At 43.2% G+C, this 26,467-nt stretch overlaps 1 long non-coding RNA gene across 6 annotated transcripts in view; it reads left to right on the top strand.

The window, feature by feature from the left end:
* Positions 1–26,467, top strand: part of LOC100739688 — a 162,684-nt gene that overhangs the window by 22,215 nt on the left and 114,002 nt on the right. For all 6 annotated transcript variants that reach the window (XR_304761.3, XR_002346573.1, XR_002346572.1 and 3 more), the window contains exon 3: positions 8,985–9,073. This is a non-coding gene — a long non-coding RNA (uncharacterized LOC100739688). The remainder of the gene's footprint in view (positions 1–8,984; positions 9,074–26,467) is intronic.

Raw genomic sequence — 26,467 nt, 5'->3', positions numbered from 1 at the left:
TTTTTTTTTTTTTTTTTTTTTTTTTTTTGCATTTTTCTGGGGCCACTCCCGCGGCATATGGAGGTTCCCAGGCTAGGGCTCTAATCGGAGTTGTAGCCACCAGCCTAGCCAGAGCCACAGCAACGTGGGATCTGAGCCGCGTCTGCAACCTACACCACAGCTCACAGCAACGCTGGATCCTCAACCCACTGAACAAGGCCAGGGATTGAAGACTTAACCTCAAGGTTCCTAGTTGGATTTGTTACCCACTGCGCCATGACGCGAACTCCAAGACTTTTATTGGAATGTAGTTGACGCACAAAGTTGTGTTAATTTCAGGCGTACAGAAAAGTCCATCAGTTATTCTTACACACACACCCGTTCCTTGAAGATTATTTCCCCATATAGGTAAATGTCCCTGTGCTATACAGTAGGTCCTTGTTACCCATCTATTCTATATACAGTAGGGTGTATATATTAATCCCAAACCAAGGGGGTGTATTTTTAAGATAATTGTGGATATTATTCTATGATGTAACCTCAACATTCAACAACTGGTCATTTTCAAGAGGTTAGTTGCAACTTGAAATCTGAAATTAAACTTCATTGATCTCTCTTGTATTTTGAGCGTTTTTACTCTGATTTCAAATCATTTGGAATCATTTGGAAAACACTAGCTCGCTGAGGTAGGCAGATCTTCCAAATGGTGATGTATTTTGTTACATAATATCAGAAAACCGTGTCCATTAATTAATATCACCACTGATCTCATCAGCGAAAACACCTTATTAGAAAATGTCACCATCACAGTGGCAGATACAAGCTTAACAAAATTCAAATATTGACTTGAATATTAATATTCTAATATTGAATTCTAATATTCGCTGAAGTTTCTCATTGGCAAGACCATCTTTGACAATTGACTCGGTCTGAATAACCATAGTTTGTCAGTCATCCTTTCAAATAAAAAAAATTGGCAAATGAAAGAGTGTCTAATTCAGCTTGTCACTCCAAACAGTCACAAGTGCCTTTCTGCATATCACAGCACGGTACTTTGGTGTCAGCAAGAGAACGTTAGGCCCACTCTCCTTTTTATCACAAAGAATATTAGGAAGATACGTAATCAAGGGTGAGATTTAATAAAATTGGTCCTCTTTTTCTGTTCCATTAAGGGATGAAGTGAACCTTGCCTTTTTTTTTTTTTAATCTTTTTAGGGCCGCACCTGAGGCATACGGAGGTTCCCAAGCTTAGGGGTCCAATCAGAGCTGTAGCCGCCAGCCTACACCACAGCCACAGCAACGCGGGATCCGAGCCGCATCTGCAACCTACACCACAGCTCATGGCGACGCCGGAGCCTTAACCCACTGAGCGAGGCCAGGGATTGAAACTGCATCCTCATGGATGCTAGTCAGATTTGTTTCAGCTGAGCTGCGATGGGAACTCTGAACCTTGTATTTTTAACAGTTATGAGGGCCTGGGGGTGAAGAAAACAACGAATATTAGTCCGGCTTTGATATGCGATAAGGACCAGCAGTTTTACCCACCACTGCTCTCCCACCGTTAAAGTCAATGTCGACATGGTAGAAAAGGCAAACGGTGTCCTAGAATTATTATGAAAAGAGTTTTCACTTCAAGGATGTCCTGAAAAAGTCTGAGGACTCACAGGAGTTGAGGACCACCCTTTGAGAAGCACCAGGCCAGTTATGCCATGATGACAAGTTACTACAGACTTTCAGAGGCGGAGTTCCCGTCATGGCTCAGTGGTTAACGAATCCGACTAGGGACCATGAGGATGCAGGTTTGATTCCTGGCCTTGCTCAGTGGGTTAAGGATCCGGCGTTGCCGTGAGCTGCAGTGTAGGTTGCAGACGAGGCTCGGATCCTGCGTTGCTGTGGCTGTGGCGTAGGCCAGCGGCTACAGCTCTGATTAGACCCCTAGCCTTGGAATCTCCATATGCCGAGGGCTCGGCTCAAGAAATGGCAAAAAGACAAAAAAACAAAAAAAACAAAAAAACCCCAGAACATCAGAGACTTAAAATGCAAGTGCTCGTATAACATCCGTATGGAATGGGGAAGGGTTTGGTCTATGTCATCTTTGCTCCAGGACCCAGGAAGTGGATCCGCCTGCTCCTGGAATATTGCTGAGTGCTTTGTTAGAGGGAGTCACGAGGAGGCATGAGTTGGGTTTTAAGGCCTCTGCCTGGAATGACCGCAGGCAGGGATATTTGTCACTTCCAATCACCTCTCACTGGCCGAGCTAAGCCATATGGCCACACATGAGCTCATCCATATAGAGATGTGTACGCTTCCTTCAGGGAGGGAAACTGGAAACGTGGCAAATAATTTTGCCTTCGATCATAGTAATCATAAGAGAGTAGAAAATATTACATAATATACTTCTTTCCTGGAGATTCACAATACATAAAGGCATTTTGATAAAGACAGGGAGAAATCCTGCACTAAAGAAACACGGCTTTTGCTTTACCTGAGAAGAGGTTACTGAGAGGGAAGTTTAGAATTATGGCTTGGGGGCTCATTTGCCCCTTTGCTGGTCCTGGGCTAGGAAAATGCCAACCTTGACCAGTTCTCTTCCTCGGACTCAGCAACAGGTGCAAAAACATGTCATTACTCAGGGACTGACCAACAGAGGCTCAGCCCGAGACTTGCCTGATTCTTACCCACTACCGTGCTAGGCAGCAAGAAACCCGGATGGGACTACCTGCAGCCCAAAGACTGAAATAGCGGATGAGACTGGCTACCGTCACAGTTTGGAGGACTTGACAGGTGGGAGTGGATCTGAGAAGAAGGTACATAGCAAACCTATGCCAGACAGAGTGAGCCACCAGCTTCTGGAAAGGCTCCCTAGTTGCATGACCTGCTAGGATCACTGTCTGCTGTGACCTAGAAGTCATCATAAGTGCCTTGGGTTCTTTGAGACCCTCTTGAAAGGCCCTCATATTCAGATCACCTATTTTTATTTTCTCAATTATTTTATTTTATTTCATTTTTTTTTTTTTTTGTCTTTTTAGGGCCACACCCGTGGTATACAGAAGTACCCAGGCTAGGGGTTGAATCGTAGCTGTAGCCACTGACCTACACCATAACCACAGCAATGCCAGATCCGAGCCGCATCTGCGACCTACACCACAACTTATGGTGATGCCGGATCCTTAACCCACTGAGTGAGGCCAGGGATCGAACCTGTGTCCTCATGGATGCTAGTCAGATTCGTTTCCACTGAGCCACGATGGGAACCTCTGGATCACCTATTTTTTAGTTCAGACTCCTTTGACCAGGATAAATCTTTTTTTTGCAGGACCCTTAACCTACTGAGCAGAGCCAGGGATGGAACCCCCATCCTCATGGATTCTAGTCAGGTTCTTAACCTGCTGAGCCACAGTGGGAACGCCATGCTGCAGGCTTTACAGAAATGTGTGCATTCATGTTTGGATGTGTCAAGTATTACATGATTTTGAATTGTTTAAACATTTGTAGATTCTATCAATAATTCTTTAAGTTCCTCGAAAACTAAGGATCTTGCTTCATTCTTTGCCCTTCCACGTGGCATCAGTAGTTTCTGGGACTCCATAGGTGCTATGTAGATATTTGATATTTTTGTCCAGCTGATCATCACTTTGGCCCTTTCAGCCATTCAAGCCTTTAAAGTGGGCCTTGAGTTATAGCTGGATTATGAAAGGCACGTTGTGCAGAGAAAGATGGCTTCACAAATGCCATTTTCATTCCTGCTTGAACTTTGCTCAGGCTTTTCTTGGTCCTTTCCTTTTGCATCTCACGCTTCAAAGTCTGGTTCAGCTTTTACCTTCTCCATGCGGCTCTTCCACATTACTGCAGCTTATGGTGATCTCTGATGCTGCGAAATACCTCACCTGTGTTATTATTTTATCATAAAATAGCTGCTGACTTATAGCACAAAAAGATAAACTCACTCAAATCATGAAGGGCTTCCTGGTTTAACTTGCTTTCCTAAGGATATAATTAGCTTCATGAAAGCAAAGACAGAGTCTTGCCCATTTTGGGCAGAGCTGGACCCTGCTCCACAACTGAAGTCATCAGGAATCAAGTGACTCTGCCTCTGTCGGTGTTGGTTTATCCTCAGGCAGGTTGTTCCTACTGGTGACAAGATGACTATCGACAGAGCCAGCCCAGCAACCTCAGTGAAAAGGAAGCAGCTTTTACTAAGACTTCCAGCAAAACATCATTGGTTCAACAAGAGTCATGTGTTCAACTTTGAACCAATCACTGTGGCCTAGAAGTTGTAGGGCTCTGATGGCCAGGCTAAAAGCTGTGTCCACCTCCATGGTGACCAGGTGTTCTGGTTTGCATGAGACAGTCCCCAAGTTTGTACCTGTTAGCTTTCCTAAGTGGTTTAGCATTTACCCTTGTTTCTTTATTATTATTATTATTTTTGCTTTTTAGGGCTGCACCTGCAGCATATGGAGGTTCCCAGGCTAGGAGTCCAATCAGAGCTACAGCTGTCTGCCAGACACAGCCACAGACACAACAGTGCAGGGTCTGAGCTGCATCTGCAACCTAACACAGCTCATGGCGACACCAGATCCTCAACCCACTGAGGGAAGCCAGGGATCAAACCCACATCCTCATGATATTTGTTGGTTCATTAACTGCTGAGCCACGACGGGAACTCCTGTTTCTTTATTTTTAATATTTTTTTTTGTCTTTTTTTTTTTTTTTTGCTATTTCTTGGGCCGCTCCCGCGGCATGTGGAGGTTCCCAGGCTAGGGGTCGAATTGGAGCTGTAGCCACAGGCCTACGCCAGAGCCACAGCAACGCAGTGGCTGCAACCTACGAGCCGCGTCTGCAACCTACACCACAGCTCACGGCAACGCCGGATCGTTAACCCACAAGCAAGGGCAGGGACCGAACCTGCAACCTCATGGTTCCTAGTTGGATTCGTTAACCACTGCGCCACGACGGGAACTCCTATTTTTAATATTAACAGTGACATAAAATAAACAAAAGTGGGTTTGATAGACTCCCACTTTGCCCTTCCAACTTGCCACGTGTGAGAAACATATACAATAAACAGAATTTTGACTTTAGTTGTTTTAAGAAGATTGTGGCTGATGATGACGAATTGGTATGTGCTGTGGCCATAGGTGCTTTTGCATCACTCTGTGAAGCTTGTCTCTTCATTTAGATTAAGTGACTGCTCTTCCCAATGAACTGTGCTCATCTTCTATCCAGGTTTTCCTGTGCAGTAGAAAATGTAATATGATAGCTGTTTAATGGGTTTACTTCTTTAAGAAGAAATTTGCAAAGAGTTAAATGGTGCTAACTTCATATTCATGTCCTGAGATGTTTCCAATAGATGCTATAAATTACTTAATATCTATAATGGTTTGAAATTTTCACCCAATTATTGGAAACAAAGTAAATTTGGAAGTTCATTTTATTCAAGGTGAATCGTGACATTATGGTAACTCACTGTACATGAAGTTCAGAAGTTCAATATTAAAAATAAAATTATTTGTCTTAAAATAGTAAAACAAATATATATGTGTATATATATATATATTTATTATTATTATTATTTTTGGCCACACTGTGGCATGTGGAAATTCCTGGAGCAGGAGCTGAACTCTAGCCACAGCAGCAACCCTAGCCACTGAAGCGACAATGCCAGATCCTTAACCTGCTGTGCCACGAGAGAACTCCATAATTTCTGATGTAACACAATGTTAAGGTAAAACAGTATTTTCACTAGGTTATGAAAACCTTGGAGCAAACTTCTTACCTGGAATTTGTTGTATTATACACATAATTCAAAATTGCCCCCAAATAGGCTGTGATATTCTACTAATTAGAGATTTTCCTGTCAAATTTCTAAAATAGTTTTTTTGTACATGCACAGTTTGAGCAATTGAATGACACAATTTTTTTGTAATTAAGCTAATGTCCGATTTAAAAAAACCCTCAGTATCTCAGAATGTGCCTTTTTTCTTAGCTGCCCACTAATGATCAGATATTAGAAATGTTTGAATCTATAGACAAGTGTCAGATGAAGCTTTCAACAATTTTAAATTTATTAAATATATAATGCAGTTTGGAAAAACAGGGCAGGCAATTTTATGAAAACATTAACAATGATAAAACCATTAATTCTTTAGAAAATAACTGACATTTTACTATGGACAGATATGGTTAAGAAATTGAGGTACTTGATGTGTGAAGAATAATTATTCTTAATATTATTATTCTTATGTTATTATGCTATTCTTAATGCTGTTATTATTATTTGCTTTTTTTTTTTTTTTTTAACGTCCACACCGAGGCATATGGAAGTTTCCAGGCTAGGGGTCAAGTCAGAGCTACAGCTGCTCGCCTACACTACAGCTCACAGCAATGCCAGATCTGAGCCATATCTGAGAACTACACCACAGCTCATGGCAATGCCGGATCTATAACCCACTGAGCAAGGCCAGGGATTGAACCTGGGTCCTCCTGGATACAAGTTGGATTTGTTAATGCTGTGCCAAAACAGGAACTACTTAATGTTATTATTTTTAATGCTCAGAAAATCAACCTAGAGAAAATTTCTCCCCTTTTGCTCTGATGATTACAAATACATTTTTTAGAAAACATTAACTTTCTGTTTTCTTTTTCATTTTTTAAAGTTTTATTGAAGTATAGCTGATTTATAATTTTGTGTTAATTTCTGCTGTGTAACAAAGTGATTCAGTTATACATAGACACATATCCACTCTTTTTCAGATTCTTTCCCCTTCATAGGGAAAGGTTATCACAGGATTGGTTACTACAATATCAAGTAGGGTTCCCTGCGCTGCACAGCCGGTCTCCATGGACCACCCATTCCATATACAACAGTGTGCATATGCCGGTTCCAAACCCCGACTCCATCCTTCCCCACGCCCCCTGCTTTCCCCTTTGGTAACCATAAGTTTGTAGAAAACATTTCCTTTTTTTTTTTTTTTTTTCTTTTTAGAGCATATGGAAGTTCCCAAGCTATGACCTAAACCATAACTTGCGGTATCACCAGCTTCTTAACCCACTGAGTGGGGTCAGGGATCAAACCTCATGGATACTAGTTGGGTTCATTACTGATGAGCTACAAAGGGAACTCCCAGAGAACATTTACTTTTGAAAACAGTTTTTGAATAGAGCAATTTTATAGGTCTACCAATGGAAGAAAACCAATTTTTTGGTCAGTAAATAAATGCTTCAAAAGTTACATACTTTCTTTTTTTGCTTTTTAGGGCCACAATCACAGCATATGGAAGTTCCCAGGCTAGGGGTTGAATCGCAGTAACAGCTGCCAGCCACAGCCACAGCCATGCCAAATCTGAGCCATGTCTGCAACCTACACCACAGTTCAGGGCCACGCCAGATCCTTAGCCCACTGAGTGGGGCCAGGGATCCAACCCAGTGTCCTCACAGATACTAGTCGGGTTTGTTACCGCTGCACCACAGCAGGAACTCCTTCATAATTTCCTCTTAAACAGTTTACTCTCAAGAATGCACCAGGTTGAAGGATAAATTATAGAGTCATTCTAGGGATGGGTGTGATCACAGCCCCCGGAAATCCACAAGCCGATAACGAGGCACATAAAGGAGGGCTGCTGGGCGAGCAGAACCATCGGTGATCACCCACGTTCCAGATCAGGACTCAGGTTTTCTGTCTGTACCTCAATGCTACGGCACCAAATTACATTTTTCATTCTTCCCCATGGGTCATAAGAGTTATTCCCCTTGGCGCCTGTTTGCTAGCTCCTCGGGGCAGCTCCAAAGAGCACAGCTTCCTTTAGTGCCCTGACAGCAGCCAAGAGGCTTCTTTAAACATTTTTAAAAACTGTGACTATCATGTCTCAATTCACTGCAAAACAGATTCATATTGTGTAAATCACTGTCCTTAGCAACGCGAGTTGAAATGGAGCAGTGGCAGAAGCTTTCAAACAAAGCCTCAGGAAAATGAGAAGACTCTAAAATACTCAATATAGGAGTTCCCACTGTGGCTCAGTGGATTAAGAACCTGACTAGTATCCACGAGGATACTGGTCTTGCTCAGTGGGTTAAGGATCCGATGCTGCTGCCAGCTATGGTGTGGGTCACAGATGCGGCTCAGATTTGGTGTGCTATGGCTGTGGTGTAGGCCAGCGGCTGCAGCTCTGGTTCAACCCCTAGCCTGGGAGCTTCCATATACCGAAGGTACGGCCCTAAAAAGGCAAAACCCAAAACCAAACCAAACCCCAAAAAACCCAGTCAACCAAACAACCAAACAAAAAAATACTCAATAAATAAGTAGTATATTTCACTGGCTTCTCCCACTACCACCCTGTGGGTTTTCCTCACTCCCATTGTAAGTTGTAGTTGCCAAAGCAGTCACTTCATTATTTATAAAGTAAGGAAAAAAGTGGGTATTGATCTTAAGCAGTTCCATCTACTTGTTCTGTATTAATTGAAAGTTATTCCTTTGATACCACTTAAAAGAAATCTGAGGCACTCTAGAAAATAATGTTTAAAATATTCATTCAAGGTTAAGTGAGCTGAGTGGAGCTTCTATAATCAAGATATTTAAGATATTTAGAAATTTGAATTGGATTGTATGTCAGCGACAGAATGATTTCTGAGTTCCTTTTAGATCTCGTGGTTCAAGAACTTACCCGCTGATGAGCACGCCTGGGGGTGGTCATAGTGTAGGTCCAGCCAGGGCGAGGGTAATGTGCCCGCGTCACGCTGCCCCTTACTCAGAAAGGCCACTTGGGAAAGCAACTTCTAGTCGTTCACTTGCTGATTTATTCCATCAGTCTTTATGAGCTCCAGGATCTGGGTGGGGCATCAATTTAGGTATAAGATTATGCCAATCTGTGTATAATATACCAATCAAGGTATAGAAATATGCCAATCTGGGTATAATAATTTAGGCTAATGCTTATTTTATGCTGACTATATGCAATAAATTGTTCTGAATGCTTTATGCATATTAACTCGTTTAACCTTTCCTGCAGCTTATGAGGGATGTATGATTGTCAGCACCTCCACTTTACAGAAGAGGACACCTGGGTATGATGATAAGCTGCCCAAGGTCCCATATCTGGTAAGTAGTACAGCCAAGATCTTAACCCAGGCAGCCTAGCTTTAGAGTCTGTGCTCTTTTATTTTTGGTTGCACCCACAGCATGTGAAATGTGGAAGTTCCTGGGCCAGGGGTCAAACCTGCATCCTGGTTTTGACCTGTACCACAGCTGTGGCAACGCCAGATCCTTAACCCGCGGTATCACAAGGGAACCTCCTATAGTCTGTGCTCTTAACTGCTACTCCCTACCATAACTATACAAGTTGTATTTTCTATCTGCAGGAATATCCAAGATGTTCTTTGGGGACTTTAAAATTGCTTAGTTAAGGAGTTCCCCTTGTGGCTCAGTGGATACGAACCTGACTAATATCCATAAGCATATGGTTCGATCTCTGGCCTCACTCAGTGGGTTAAGGATCCGGCATTGCCGTGAGCTGTCGTGTAGGTCACAGATGAGGACTGGATCCCATATTGCTGTGGCTGCGGTGTAGGCTGGCTGCTGTGGCTCTGATTTGACCCCTAGCCTGAGAACTTCCATATGCCACAGGTGTGGCTTTAAAAGGCCAAAAAAAAAAAAAAAAAAAAATTGCTTACTTGAGAGTAAACTTCCCCATGCTCTGGAACAAGAGCTAAATACAGCCAGGGTAAGCATAATTTTATACAAGAATTATGATATGGTGGACTTTTGATATTTATTTCCAATTCCTATTGCATAGAGTTGGTGAAAACCTTTATGCAGAAATGGCTAAATCTCTGTTTATATCATTTCTGGACTACGTTAACTTTTTTTAAATGGAATGCATGTAGACTTGGGAGTAAGAAAGACCTAGCTTGTTATCTAAACACCACCACTCGTATCCTTACCAGTAAAACAAGTATATCTATGCCAACTTTGCAGGGTTGTTGTGGGAGTTAAAAGAGACTGTCATTTCTTGACTCTGGGGACTTGCTACAATTTATTTTTTGTGGTAATTCAGTGCCTCATTTAGTGTCTATTATATCTCAGGAGTACAATAAATATCAATTGAGAGATGAATGAAACTGCCTGGAACAAACTGTATTTCATTGGCTCTCAGAGGACCCTTTTAATGCTCTAAAATTGGGATATATCCCACAATCAATGGACTATTACAATAGGTCTCAACCAGATGACTATTGAGTTGTGGTTGTCGTTGCCCATAGAGCTATGAACTTGGTTGTTCTTCCAGGAGCATTCAAAGAGTGAATATAAGTCTGGCTGCCATTTGAAAACCTTCCATTGATACCTTTTGGTAAAAGATGGTTAAGTAGCATCAAAACGTACAGAATGAGTGTCAGTGGTCTAGAAGGGTCTCTGCCCTGGGTACAGTAGTACTCTGCTCTTTCAAGAAATGCGGTATCATCAATGCATTTGATGGCCCAGGGGCCACCATGTGGAAAAGGAAGAAATGGACATATCTACTCTGAGTCAAAAAAAGGATTTAGAAGAGTTGAACCCTGAGTGTAGGCACCCTAAGTAATACTTCGGGCAACTTATCTTGTGCATCTGTTCCATTTTGTGTTTGTACAAGCAGGATGCAAGATCAGAGTCCATGCTGAGATGAGTCTACAAAACACTTTCAAATAAAATTATGAGGGATACGTAAGCATAGTCCTGTTTAATTGGCAGTGTTTTTTAGTGTCGTGTATGTTAAAATGTACATAGTATGGTAGGTTTTACAATGATGCCATGTTAGACTCATGAATAGGCTACTATCAAAAATATAAGAAACGCAAATGCTGGTAAGGAGGTGGAGAAAAGGGAATGCTTGTGCGCTGTTGGTGGAAATATAAATTGGTGCAGCCACTATGAAAAACAGTATGTAGGTTTCTCCAAAAGTTAAAAATAGAACTACCATATGATCCAGCAATTCCACTTCTGGGTACTTATCTGAAGGAAATTAAAACTAGAAAATATATACGTGCCCCCCCACCCCAGGTTCATTGCAGCATTATATGCAGTAGCCAAGACATGGAAGCAACCTAAGTGTCCATCAATAGATGAACGGATAAAGAAAATGTGGTGGGTAGGTAGGTAGATAGATGATGGATAGACAGACGGGCAGACAGTGGAATGTCGCTCAGGCACACAAAGAAGGAAATCTTGCCGTTTGCAACATGGATGGACCTTGAAGCATTAGGCTAAGAGGAATAAGTCTGACAGAGAAAGACAAATACCATATGATCTCACTTATATGTGGAGTCTAAACAAATAATAACCACGGAACTCATAGATACAGAAAGAGATGGATGGTGGTCAGGGCTTGGGGCTGGGGGTGGGGAAAATGGGTAAAGGAGGTTAAAAGAGACAAACTTCCAGTTATACAATAAATAAGTCATGGGCCTGAAACGTCCAGCAAGATGACTATACTAATAACACTGGATTGATTGCACCTTTGAAAGGTGAGAGTAAATCTTGAAAGTTCTCAGCACAGGAGAAGTAATTGTAACTACATGTGATGACAGATGTTAACTAGATTTATTGTGGTGGACATAAATATTGAATTATTACATTGCACACCTAAACTAATGTTAATGTCAGTAACACCTCAATTTTTTAAAAGGCACAGGAAGGAAGTGAACCTTTTTTCAGAGTGAAACTAATTGATGAAGAATTTGCTGTATGTCCGGATTTGTGTTAATGCTTAATACACTCTTATTAAACCTTCAAGGAATTCCCACTTTGGTGCAGTGGGCTCAGGATCAGGCATTGCTGCTGCTGTGGTGTAGATCACAACTGAGCTCAGATTTGATCCCTGGCATGGAAACTTCCACATACCACAGGTGCAGCCAAAAAAAAAAAAAAAAAAAAAAAACGAAAAACAAAACAAAACAAAAAAACACCAGGAGGTAGGTGTACTTATATTCTCTTTACATGAGGAAAGAGAGGGTCAGCAAGCAGGGTTAAGAACCTGCCCCAAGCAGTGATGGAGCTGGGCTCAAGCCCACATCTAACTCCAAAACCCACACACACTCCCTGCATCTGACAACCTCTGGGTATCAGTTAGTCCCAAAGGCTCCTACGTCCATGTCCCCATAAAGATTCTTGCACAGACTTCCCTACACACATGGAATGTGTTTGCTCTGTTATTTAAGATTTTCAGTGCTGCTAGGTAAAAATCAAAAACACAAAAAAGGGGAATAAACGAAGCTAAGTACACAAGCGAATAGCTTGTAAGACACAGGCAGAGTTCATGAGCTGTGTTAAGTATATATAAATAAGTTAGTTACATATGGAGACATGTTAGCATAGATAAGGGAGGAAGAGCATGTGCGTGCTGAGCATAGAAAAGGGTGAAAGACCAAGAGGCCTCAGATATTCTCGTGACTCACTAAATATACATGGAGCACCTGAGTTTTAAATACTCCTAATAGATTCAGTACACAGGAGGCACTCAGTGTTTAAGAGCTCTTAAATCACAGACCCAGTGGTGGCTCCCATTCTAGCCCCAGGAGTCTTCCCAATGAAAGCCAGAGCTGCTCCTCAGGGTAATTGGTGAGCTACAACTAGGATCCAGGCGTAACTGCCCCTGCATCTCTCAGAGATGATACACTGTGTTGGCCCCAGGCGACTTTCCCGCGTCAGGCTTTCCTTCAGCCTCACCTCTGCTCCTTGTAACTGTTCTACCCGGAGGGAAGGCGGATGAAACAGACAGAGATGGGACTGGGGGCTTCGCAGAATCCAGGGTTCCGGCGCTGTGGACCTTCTCTCCTACTCGCTCCATATCCTAAATGTATCAACCACCCACCCTGTTTCTCTTGCTTTACACTGTGTGTTTTAAATATCCCCACTAAACCATGTGATTCAAGCATCTGAACTTAGTCCTTGAGCCTTTCTGTTGCAAGAGCTTTGCGACAGCCTCCTCTAGTCTTAGCATTGTAGCAAGATAATTTCCCATGGGACACCTTTGGGCAATTCTTTTGTCTCCTCTAAGGATGCCCTTGACACCGCGGATGAGAAAGTAAGCAATGGATTTGGAGCTAGGCTCCTGGATTTCAACATCACCTCAGCCACTAGTCCCCTCTTTAAGCTTTCCTTCTCTCCAGATCTGTCAAATGAGAGTGATAATCCTCTCACAGGGTTGTCGCTAAGATTAAATGATGACATTTGTGAAAGTACGTTGCAAAACCATGTAACCTGTATGACTTTTTCTGTGACACTCAGACGAAATATGCTTCTTACTTTCTATCTCAGCATTGAAGGGAATCCTAATCCCAGTCTTTGGGTGGCAGGCTTACTCTCCCTTGACATAGGAGAGTCCCAGGGCTTTAGCAGGAAACCCAGGGAGGTTCTGCAGGTGCTCAGTCCCCATGGAGGCCCCCGGGATGCACAGTATTGGAGCTGGCGTGGTGTGAAGGGAGGTGACAGCTCAACTGCCCACAGCACTCATTCTTCTAGGGCCAGATTCAAGTCTTGGACCTTTGCCCCAGCTGGGTCCAGGCTTCATGCAGGGGCTCCACTACCCTTAAGTCCAGCTGGATGCATGGAGACAGAGTGGGTGAAGGAGAAAAAGGTAGCTTTATTGATTTGCCAGCCAAAGGGGGCCACAGCGGGCTAATGCCTTAAAAACTATGCCTCCGCTGGGACAGATGAGGAAGAGGTCTTAGAGTTTGAGGAGTGGGAAATATGGCCCTAGATAAGGATCAGGGGAGAGGCAAGCTTGCATTGTCTTTCAAAACTGGTGTTTAGTGGCCCCAGGATGGGTTCTGGTGGTCCTCCTTCTTCCAGGAATGAAGAATTGCTTCATCAAGGAGTGCTTCCATTTGTTGGGGGTTTTAGTTCTGCAGAAAGGCTCCAAGATATTGTTATATATATTCCTTCAGGAGGAATCAGGACCCTGCCCCAAGGCTGCACTATTGTCTCTTGACGGCTCCTCCCTGGTCTCTGCATCCCCTCCCTGCCCTGACTAGCTACTGCCTTTTGGAGCTGGGGTGGGGGTGGGGGGCAGGAAGATCGTGGAGGCTGAAGCTTATTCCCTAAAGATAGAGGACATGGGAAGGCTCATGTGCCCAGCAGCCCTACAGGGCTGTGCTCCGTTACAGAGTTCCTGGCAGCGAGGTGCTGTGTTGGGGGGATGGAGCGCAGGATCCTCTCCATCCCACAGCTCCAACTCTCCCTGGAGTGGAGTTCTCATCCCCCTCCAACACCCAAAACATCCCACCCTCTCCCCCACCAGCCCCAGCTTCACTGCCTGGTGTTGGAACTCAAGGTGCTTTGACCTCTCCCCTGGGATGTTAAGTCAACGATGCACAAGATCCTGGGATAGAACGAGGGCCACGGGGCAGCGTAGTGGTCAACAGCCGAGGAAGATCCCTGCCCTGGCTCTGTCGCTGTACGATCTTTTGCCAGTTATTATTTAACCTCTTCGTGCCTTGATGTCAGTAAAATGACTTGAATAATAAACCTACCTCATAGAATTGTTAGGAGAATTAGATTTTATAGTGCTTGGAATTGGGGAGGGGGATGAATAGGCAGAGAACAGAAGTTTTTAGGGCATTTTAAAAATAAAAAGATACCACAGTGATGGATATATGCCATTATACATTTGCCCAAACCAGTAGAATGTACAACACCAAGAATGAGCCCATTGTAAACTGCGGACTTTAAATAACTGTAAGTTGTCAATGCAGCTTGTAGCAAAGGTACCACTTTGGGGGAGGGGGAGCAGGGAGATAAATCTCTGTGCTCTCACTTCAGTTTTGCTGTGAACCTAAAACTTCTCTTAAAAAGTAGTCTTGGGAAGTTCCTGTCCTGGTGCAATGGGATTGATGGCATCTTGGGAGCTGGGATACAGGTTCAATCCCCCACCTGGCACAGTGGGTTAAGGATCTGGTGTTGCTGCAACTGCGGCTTAGGTTGCAACTGCAATTTGGACATGATCTCTGGACTGGGAGGGAACTCGATATGCCTTGGGACAGCCAAAAAAAAAAAAAAAGGAGTCAATAATTTTTTTTTTTTTTGTAAATTACCAAACTCTCAGAACAGGAGTTCCGTCCTGGCTCAGTGGTAACAAACCCAACTATTGTCCATGAGGATGAGGGTTTGATCTCTGGCCTCCCTCAGTGGGTTAAGGATCCAGAGTTGCCATGACCTGTGGCATGGTTTTATTTAACTAAAAACCATGGGTTCAACTCCAATTTGGGTTTAGGCTGGGTTCGAGTCCTGGCACACGGGTTCAAATCTCAGTTCTGTCTGGGTTCTGTCTGGTTTCAAGCCATAGGTGCTGTCAGTTTCAGTTTCCCTGGATATACTTAGAGAAGCAATGTGGGTTCAGGGTTATCACCATGACTTGAAGCCCCCCCCGCCCCAACCCCGCCCCGACACCCGCTGTTCCTGGCTTTACCCAGCAGGGCAGGAATTGGGGCAGAAGCTGCAGAGGGGAAGGCTCCTATGGCTGAGCAAGAGATGCTGCTTGAACCCCGGGTGTGATCAATAATTGATTCAGAGAATGATTCCAAGGGTGATGGAGATGCAGCCTGCAGACTGAATTCTGGTGCCCTGCATCAGGATGTGAGGCCTCAGGCAACAGACCCCGTGCAGGCCTCTTAATAATTTTAACTCATTTCATGTGCATGGTTTGTTTCACCTCTCAAATAAATTAATTATGGAGACTTTAAAGGATTTTCAGAGGGAATCTTATTACTAACCCCACATTCTGCCCTGCCAATCAATTTTTACATAGCAAGTGGGAGAGTAGAAGGAGTTTTTAAAAAGAAAAACTTCTTCCATTTCCCATTTCATCATCTCCAGCCTTGACATTTAATGAGTTCTCTGAAACATGTTCAGACTCTCAATTCCCACTGTGGGACCTCGGGCAAAGTGGTTAAACTTCTCTGAGACTCACCTTTAGTATATCCTTACTTCTCCCTCCACCTTGACTGCCCATCACCCTTGTTGGGTAGATGAGAAACTCCTATTCATTCCACAAAACCCTACTGCATTCATAATGGGCAAGGGTTTGGCGTGGTGATAAGAAGACTGAGGCCCTAACACAGTCAAATCAATTGTAGCTGGACTTCATGATATTCATGATCTGGCGCAGTAACCTAAACAGGGTGTTATTCAGTCAATGGTCACAGGACATAACGTGCGTACACGTGCGTACACGTGCGTACACGCGCATATAAGCAGGTAAATTATTAGCTCATTCAAACCCCCCTTACCCCCCATTAAACTTATGCTCTACACACCCTATAACGCCTTGCCAAACCCCAAAAACAAAGCAGAGTGTACAAATACAATAAGCCTAACTTACACTAGCTTACACTAACTTACAATAGCTTTAGAGTCAGATTATCCTAGATTCTTATGCTCCTCCAGCACTTACTAGCTGGGGCGACTGTGGGCAACGCCCTTAAGCCTCAATCTCCTCATCTGTAAAATGGCATCACTATACATAACTCACAGGTGGTTATGCAGAATAAGTGATAAAATGCATGTGAAGTCACTTACCACAGGGCTAGGCACATAAAACCTGCTCAATACCTATTGGCTATTATTATAATGCACTTATTTTTTTCCAGAACTGTCTATGGCAAGTCTACTATGTGATAGTCACTGTGTTTAGACAGAAGGCTTGCGTGAGCCACTGCCCCCACATAACCAACATCTCTCCACTTCCCTGTTTTGTGTTTCTTCTATTTCCATATATGTCATTTATTGTATTTGGTGGGTCAGGGGACTCTTGGCAGGGACTGTTCTTACTTGGTTTGCACCCACAGAGCACCCCCATAGTCTGAAATGCTGCTAGGAGGGCCCCTGGCAGCAGATAATCCATGACCCTCGGGCCTAGTGAGGGGTGAGGGCTGAGGGCTGGAAAAAGCAGAAGCCAGATCTCAGAGGACCTTGCTGTATGCTAAGGAGCAATGAAGTTATTGGGGGGAGGGGAGGAGGAGGTTCCTCTAGAAGTTTCTAAGGAGAAGAGAGACACACTCAGACTTATTCTAAAACGAATGCTTTGGGAAGGCAGTACAAGAAGGCCTCTAGGAACTGGCAAGGCTGGAGGAAGGCTGTGAGGACTGGGAGGTGGCCCGTGTCTGACACTGTTCACTGCTGCCTCCCCCAGTATCTCGCACTTGGGAGATGCCCAATAAATATCTCCTGCGTGAACAAGGATGGCATACCTTGAACCAGGAGATCACTTAGGAGATGACAATGTGAGTGAGAAACTGTAAGAACCCAGACCTGGGCTGTCCAAGAGAACTTTCTGTGATGTGATGGCCAATAGCCACGTGGGGCTACTGAGCTCTTGGGATGCAACTAATGCCATTGAGGAACTGAATTTAATTTTAATTAATTTTACTTGAAGTAGCCACATGAGTCTATCATAGCACAGATCCATTCTAAGACTGGGACAGCATAAACAAAGTGGAAGGGCTGCCCTGTGGACCTCTTGTTTTGAAATATCTAAATTCCTAGGCTTTATATAAGTACTCTTTCTTTCTTCCTTTTTTTGGTCTCTTTTGTCTTTTTAGGGCCACATGCATGGCATATGGAAGTTCCCAGGCTAGGGGTTGAACTGGAGCTGCTGCTGCCTGCCTACACCACAGCCACAGCAATGCGGGATCTGAGCCGGGTCTGTGACTTGTACCAGAGCTCTCGGCAACACCAGATCCTTAACCCACTGAGCAAGGCCAGAGATCGCACCTGCATCTTCATGGATACTAGTCAGACTTGTTTCTGCTGAGCCACAACGGGAACTCCAAGTATTATTTCTTTTTATACATTTTTACTCATCACGTTGCCATTAAGGGTCTCTTATCAGCATGATGTAGTTCCAAATAAAAGTTAGATACTCTGGGCAGTGAATGATAATAATAATTACCACTTCTTGAGTAATTGCTATATGCTTAGAGCAGCAGTAGTAGGTAGTGTTTGGGATTGCAGGATCTGCAGCCAGATGGCCTGTGTTTGAAAGTTGGCTCTGATTATACAAACTCCCTGTTTCCTTCTCTGTAAAATGATAGTCCCTACTTCATGAAATTGTTACAAAGATCAAATTGTTTGATGCCTATAAAAAGTCTAGCAAAAAGTACTTCATTCATAAGAGCTATTTTTGTGTGTTTTGCGTGCATTACCTCATTAACCCCCTCAACAACTCTCCCAAATCAAGCATTAGCATTCCCCCTTTGCAGATGAGGAAATGGTCAATTTAGATATTTAGAAATATTTAGAGATAAATTATCCCGTGTTGTACAACTGGTAGTAAGCAGCATAGCCAGGACTCAAACCCACATTTACCTAAACCCAAATCTCTAAACTAAAACAAACTGACAACATATATGAAATTACCATTTTCCTGGACTTCAGGCAGTGCAGAACAGGAATCCATGAAAAAAGGGTAAACAAACAAGGGAAGCCCTGTAATTACACCAGATTACCCTCTTGGAGAGCATTTCCAGGCTGCAGTGCAGGCAAGGGGAAAGGTAGGAGAAGCTGGCAGCATTTCTGATTTGAGTGATAAATCTGGGAGGTAAGAGAGGCCAGGGAAGCTAGAGCCTGCAGGACAGTGCCGGAAAAGAGAGAGCTTCACACACACACAAAGAGAGACAGAGACAGAAGATGGAGAGGCGAGAGAGCGTGCTGAAGATCTGCATAAGCTCCCCATGAAATCTCCAGCTGAGTTTTGGGGGAGGGATTTTTTTTTCTTTAGGGCTGCACCTGTTGCATAGGAGGTTCCCAGGCTAGGGGTAGAGCCACAGCTGCTGGCCTACACCACAGCCACAGCAATACCAGATCCGAGAGGCACAACTCACAGCAGCACTGGATCCTTAACTCACTGAGCAAGGCCAGGGATCAAACCCATGTCCTCATGGATACTAGTCAGGTTCATTAACTGCTGAGACACAACGGGAACTCCTTCAGCTGAGTTTTGATGCTTTTGGAGAAACTACCTTAAATGCTCTAAAGGAGCAGAGAGGAGTTCCTGTCATGGCTCAGTGGAAATGAATCCAAGAAGTATCGATGAGGAGGACACAGGTTCAGTCTCTGGCCTCACTCAGTGGGTTAAGGATCTGGCCGTGCTGTGGGCTCTGGTCTAGGTGGCTTGGACTACACACTGCTGTGGTGGTGCTGTAGGGCAGCGGCTATAGCTCTGATTCCACCCCTAGCCTAGGAATGTCCATATGCTACAGAAGCAACTCTAAAAATAAGTAAATAAATAAATAAATAGCAGAGGGATCATTACCAGGACTCACAAAGTGTCAAGAATCGTTTGTTTCTACAGTCTTGCCCTTCCTGTGGCATCAGCTCAAGTGGTTAGAAAGACACTGCCTCTGTACTAAACCCAAAGTCTCTTCCAGGCCTGCCTAACAAGGTGTACATGTCATCTTCGAAAATCTCAAACTAGATGTATGCCTGGGTCACTTTGCTGTACAGCAGAAATTGACAGAACATTGTAAATCAACTATAAAAAAATTTTTTTTTTAGAAGAAAAGATCCAACTGTTCTCACATAATGAACTGCATCCAAAACCAAGAATGTTTACAGGGATACAGAAATATCTAGCATGTAAAAGGGTAACATTCACAATGTCCAGCATCCAATCAAAAATTACCAGGCATGGATGGATCATAGACCAAAGTGCAACCTATATGACCTTGGGTATGATGATGCCTTGGAGATACCACACAAAAGACACTATCCATGAAAGAAATAATTGATAGCTAGACTTCATTAAAATTAAAAGCTTCTTTGTGAAAGACTTTATTAAGAGGATTAGAAGAAAATCCAGAGTGGGAGAAAATATTTCGGAAGATATATCGGATAAAGGACTGGTATCCAAAATATGCAAAGAACTCTTAACAATAAAAAATAAAAGCTAAAAAATGGGCCAAAGACGTCAACAGACGCTTCATCCAAGAAGACATATGGATGGCAAGTAAGCATATGAAAAGATGTTCTAAATAACATGTCATCAGGGAAACACAAATTAAAACAATAGCAAGGGAGTTTCCATTGTTGCTTATCAGGTTAGAAACCCAACTAGTATCCATGAGGATGTGGGTTCAATTCCTGGCCTTGCTCAGTGGGTTAAGGATCCAGTGTTGCCATGGCTGTGGCGTAGGTCTCAAGTGAAGCTCTGATTTGACCCAGAAGTGGAATTGCTGGATCATATGGTAGTTCTATTTTTAACTTTTGGAGAAACCTACATACTGTTTTTCACAGTGGCTGCACCAATTTATATTTCCACCAACAGCACATAAGCATTCCCTTTTCTCCACCTCCTCACCAACATTTGTGTTTCTTTTTTTTTAACTTTTTATATGATTTTGATTTTTTTCACTATAGCTAGATTACAGTGTTCTGTCAATTTTCTACTGTACAGCATGGTGACCCAGTTATACATACAAGTATACATTCTTTTTTCTCCCATTATCATGCTCCATCATAAGTGACTGGACAGTTCCCAGTGCTACACAGCAGGATCTCATTGCTTATCCATTCCAAAGGCAATAGTCTGCATCTATTAACCCCAAATTCCCAGTCCATCCCACTTCCTCCCCCTTGGCAGCCTCAAGTCTGTTCTCCAAGTCCATGGGTTTCTTTTCTTTGGAAAGGTTCATTTGTGCCGTATATTAGATTCCAGATATAAGTGATATCATGTGGTATTTGTGTTTCTCTTTCTGACTTACTCCACTCAGTATGAGAGTCTCTAGTTCCATCCATGTTGCTGCAAATGGCATTATTTTGTTCTTTTTTATGGCTGAGTAGTATTCCATTGTGTATATATACCATGCCTTCCTAATCCAATCATCTATCGATGGACATGTCTTGGCTATTGTGAACATTTGTATTTCTTATATTTTTGATAGTAGTCATTCTAACCAGGGTGAGGTGGTACCTCACTGTGATTTTGGTTTGCATTTCCCTGGTGGCAAGTGATGTTGAGCATCTTTTCACGCACCAGTTGGCAATGTGGAAATCGCCTTTGAACAACTATCTCTTCAGATCCTCTGCCAGTAGGATGGTTGGAGTTTCCATCGTGGCTCAGCAGAAATGAATCCGATGAGTATCCATGAAGATGTGGGTTTGATCCCCGGGCTTGTTCAGTGTTGGGGATCTGGCATTGCCATGAGCTGTGGTGTAGGTTGAAGACATGGCTCGGATCCCGCATTGCTGTGGCTGTGGTGTAGGCTGGCAGCTGCAGCTCCGATTCAACCCCTAGCCCAGGAACCTCCATATGCTGTGGGTATGACCCTAAAAAGACAAAAAAAGGAAAAAATGGATTGTTTGTTTTTTGCTATTGAGTTGTATGACTCTTTTAAAATATATTGTGGATGTTAATCCCTTATGTGATTTGCAAATATTTTCTCCCATTCAGTAGGTTGCGTTTTCATTTTGTTGCTGGTTTCCTCTGCTGTGTAGAAGCTTCTTAAGCCTTTTTAGCCTCATCGATAGCTCTCCTGAAGCGCACGTTTTCGGTTACCCAAGACAACTTTTCCAATCAGAGAATATGACTGAAGTGTGTTTAAATTTGTTGAACCCAGAGCAGCTCTTCTCGTCACTGTGTGCCACCTGGGCGGGAAGCACAGGTGCTGTAGAGACACAATTTAGCTCATCGGGAGCAGGAGGGAAGCTCTGGGAGGGCTTCCCAGAGTAGCTGAGGTTTGAATTAAAATTTATAGGATAAGCAGGCATCAGCTAATTACAATTGGGAAGGGGAGGCTGGGAAGTCCTGCTTTGTAGAAGGAGTGGCACTGATAAGGACTGAAGTCAAGAGTTAGCCTAACGCGTGTCGAGAACCTGCAGGTGCCTCCAGTGAGGGTCAAGTTGATGAGTGACTTCTTGCCTAACGTGGATGTCAGTCCTGAACTACTGAGGCCCAAAGATGAAGGTAGAATTGAAAAACTTATCCGTGTCTTTATTCCAGTCTAAGGAATAAGCACTGCATTGAAATTAGGAAAATAAAGGAGGAGGAGAAGGAGTGAGAAGTGTTTGCGATTATGGAGATTTTTTCTGGATGTATTGCGATGGTTCTAACCTCCAATGAACAGTGTCCAAGATAAAGGTTTAATTTTATGTTAGGAAGGTGATAAAATAGAGGATCTGAGATGTCTCTTCCAGGATTCTTAGTTAATATGCATGAGGCTAAGATGACAGGGCACATTTTCAAACTTGGCAATGGCGGAATTAAGAGGCGTTTCATTTTTTTCTCCCCTGAGGCAACGTGGAAAGGTGGAAGACTCAGCATCATTCAAATTCATTCTGATTTCTTCCTTTTGGCATGTATCTCCTGCGCCTTGGTCAGTTGCAATAGAAAGCGGCCTTGAGAGTTGGGGTGGAGGTTATTTTAATGTAAATAGAACTTTAAAAAATTCTTCCAGGAAGCAGCACTCAAACTCTCTGACAGGTCTGAGATTTTATTGTATTAAGTGGTTCTTCCTGGGAAAAATGTGGGCGAGTCTGGTCACCTCTTATCCAGACACAAGCTTTCTTCAGGAAGGGATACAAGAAATGTCATTAGGGAAAGTAGAAGGACCATTATGAACCACTTTAATATAGCTTTTATTCCGTTGGCCATTTGCTAATTTAATAAAGCTTGCAATATCCTCGGTGACGGATACTCAGAAGTTTGAGGCTGAAGAGTTCGGCAGAGTAGCTTAAAAGAAAGCTAGAGATAACACACCCCAATTTTTAGAGAGTAAGAATGTGCCTGGCTCATGATCAGAAAGGAAAGTCCACCAGGGCCAAAAGAACAGTGGACCCAAAGGCACTGTCTGGGTTGGAGTCCTGACCTTGACATCTTCAGGCTACGTCACCTCTCCGAGTGGCTGTACCTCTCTGATCTTAGTTTTGTTATCTGTAAAATGGATATAATAATATCTACCTTCTAGAACTGTGCACACGGAATGAGATGAGGTATTAGCCTCAATGCGATGAATGCTTAGCCTTGTGTTTGCAGCACCAAGTCTTTGTCTTCAAGTGAGTGGGCACCAAAAGAGGAAAAAGAGGGTGTTCCGGGCCCAGCGCACAGGATGGAGAGAGCCTTGCTTGAGTGGATGCCTGTGGCCAGATGCCTGCAGCCATGAGCACCATGCCTGGTGCAGGAGTGGGTGGAGGGGCTTGCTGCACTGTGGGAGGGGGCCACATCTGGCTCTGGCTCACCCACCTAATAAGGGGCAGTTTTAGGCAGGAAAGGACGTCTAAGCAGGCATGCTGGCAAAACTCAGTACCAAGGCGGTTAAGGAGAAGGTTCAAGTGCTCTCTCATCAGGGAGAGAGATGGAGCCGGGAGCTGACTGTGAGACTGTGCGGCACGGCAGCATCTCCAGGACGTGGAGCTTGAGACACGGGGACCAAAGGTGATGGTAACGCTGGATGTCGTCTATACAATGGTCAGTGTCAGAGATATGATGGTGGAGGTGCCTCTAGGAGTGTAGGATGGGGATTCAGGCTGTGGGCAATCCCCACGGCGAGTTGCAAATGGGGAGAAGCTAGCGATTGGAGAAGGGTCGGACCCTCCATTGGAAGCCAACTCCTGCTAAAAATGGCATCACATCCCCAAATTACAAGTGAACTGCAGAGTCAAAGTCTGAGGATTCAAGAAAGGGTAAAATTTATACTTTAGAACTGTAGATCATAATGTAGATCATAAAACAATCTAAGAAAGACTTTCAAATAAGTACATTTATCATCTTCTAAGAGATAAAGGAAGGGACAAAGACCAGTAGGTAGGAACAGGACATCATGACAAAAGAACAGGCGAATTTGAGGAAGAAGGAAATAGAAATTAAAGCAACAAATACGCAGTCCTTGAAATGAGGGAAAAAAGGACTTATTAAATGGCACTAAAATATTTGACGAAATAAGTAATGAAGTGGAAGGTAGAGCTAAATAAATGAGCAAAATGGAGCACAGGTATGAAAGAGAAATTTAGAAAAGGATGATAGATCAAAAAACTTAAGAATATTTCCAATAAGACTGTCAGAAAATTCTATTGGATACGCCAGAGGAGAGGTACCTCTTCGAGGTAAGACGATGGAGAATTTTTCAGTTTTGAAGAAAGTTGTAAGGTGTGAATGGAATGCTCAGAGTTTTAAAGTGTTAAGTAAAACAAATTAATTCACAGCCATGCCATAGAAAACTAGAACATCAAAGAGAATGAAAAATATTAAATTTTGCAAAAGAGAGAGACGCATTATTTATTAAAAATGCAGGCTCCTGGTAGAAAATTTGAAATATAAAATATAAAGAAAAGCATCATGCATAATTTAGTTACAGTCAACTAATATATTTTGTATGTACCTTTTTTAAGATTTTTTTTTTTCTGTGAATGTCTCCTTTTTAGGAAAGTTTAACTTTTCAACTATGCACAATTTTATGTCCTGTTTTTTCATTTAACGTATCATGAATTATCCAATATCTATCTATCTATCTATCTATCTATCTATCTATCTATCTATCTATCTATCTATCTATTTTGGCCACACCCAAGGCATATGGAAATTCCCGGGCCAGAGTTCGAATCCAAGCTATAGCTGCAACCTACACCACAGCTGTGGCAATGCTGGATCCTTAACCCACTGTGCTGAGCTGGGGATTGAACTGGCAACTCCACAGAGATGAGCTGGATCATTAACCCACTGTGCAACAGTGGGAACTCTTATCCAATATTATTTTGAAAAACAATTTTTAACGTTGAAAAATCTCAAACTTTCAGAAATATTGTTGCAAGAACAGGAAAATATCATCCCTTCCCCCAAGTCCGTGAGAGGCAGTTACCATTGATGCTCCATAGGCTCCACATACTTGAGTGTTTATTTCCTACAAATAAGGACATCTTCTCATATAACTCTAATGCAACAATGAAAGGCAGAAATGAATGTATTGCATCTACTCATCAGACCCTAGCAAATTTGGTCAACACAAATGGATTCAGCCGGTTCCGAATCATGTAGTTGTCAGTTTGGAACAGCTTTTTTTTTTTGACTTTCAGGACCTTTACACTTTTAAAGATTTTTTTTTTGTTTTTGTATTTTCAGGGCCACACCTGTAGCATATGAACATTCCCAGGCTAGAGGTTGAATTGGAGCTGTAGCTACTACAGCCACAGCAACACCAGATGTGAACCACGACCTACACTGCAGCTCACAGCAATGCCAGATCCTCAACCCACAGAGCAAGGCCAAGGATTGAACCTGAGTCCTCATAGATACTAGTCGGGTTCGTTACTGATGAACCACAACAGGAACTCCTACACTTTTAAAGATTAAAGGCCGCTTGGTTTACATGATGTCCTCAAGTTTCAGGTTTTGCTCTTTCCTCATAGCTGGATTAACATTATGTTTTGGCAGGAATATCTCAAAACTGACACTAGGTTGTCATTGCACACTAGCAAGGGGGATAGTTTCTTTTTTTTTTTTTTTTTTTGCAATTTCTTGGGCTGCTCCTGCGGCATATGGAGGTTCCCAGGCTAGGGGTCAAATCGGAGCTGTAGCTACCGGCCTATGCCAGAGCCACAGCAATGCTGGATCCAAGCCGCATCTGCAACCTACACCACAGCTCATGGCAACACTGAATCCTTAACCCACTGAGCAAGGCCAGGGATCGAACCCACAACCTCGTGGTTCCTAGTCGGATTCATTAACCACTGCGCCACGACGGGAACTCCAAGGGGCATAATTTCAACTGACCCCAGAGCTGACGATGCTCCCTCACCTGCACTTTTTTTTTTTTTTTTTTTTCCTGCTTTTTAGGGTCATACCCGCTGCATATGGAAGTTTCCAGGCTAGGAATTGAATCAGAGCTGTAGCTGCTTGCCTACCCACGGCTACAGCAATGCCAGATCTGAGTTGAGTCTGCCACCTACATCGCAGCTCATGGCAACGCTGGATCCTTAACCCACTGAGAGAGTCCAGGGATCGAACCCTCGTTCTCATGAGTACTTGTCGGGTTCGTTATCACTGAGCCAGGATGGGAACTCCCTCACCTTGCCTTCTTAATTAATATGCTGTTGGCCAGGCGTCTCCACTATAACGTTGCACCTTTTCTTTTTGCAGTTAACAAGCATTCGATAGGGAGGTACTTTGAACTGTGTAAATATTGCATTCCTCACCAAACTCTTCTTTCTCACTCTCTTGTTCTCCTTATTCATATCCAGGGGACTCATGTTCTCTTGTTTTATTTAATGAATATAATCCATATCTTTTTTAATACTAAAATTCCCCAGATTTAACCAGTGGCGTCCATTAAACCTGGCTCTGTGAGCTGTGCCATGTTCACGTGGTGGGAGCATTTCCTGATCATCTTGTATTTTTCTTCCTCCGGTGCTGGAATCAGCTACTTCTCAGGTAGCCTTGATTCTTCTTCCTGAAAAATGACATTTAGAAATCTAGATCTGGACACTGGGTGTTCTCACTATTGTTGCTGTTTCCGGGCATTCTCAGTGGACAGAGCA

Source organism: Sus scrofa, chromosome 8, assembly GCF_000003025.6.
Source record: "Sus scrofa isolate TJ Tabasco breed Duroc chromosome 8, Sscrofa11.1, whole genome shotgun sequence".
In the NCBI taxonomy this organism is placed as follows: domain Eukaryota; kingdom Metazoa; phylum Chordata; class Mammalia; order Artiodactyla; family Suidae; genus Sus; species Sus scrofa.
This window is presented reverse-complemented; position numbering and strand designations above follow the sequence as displayed.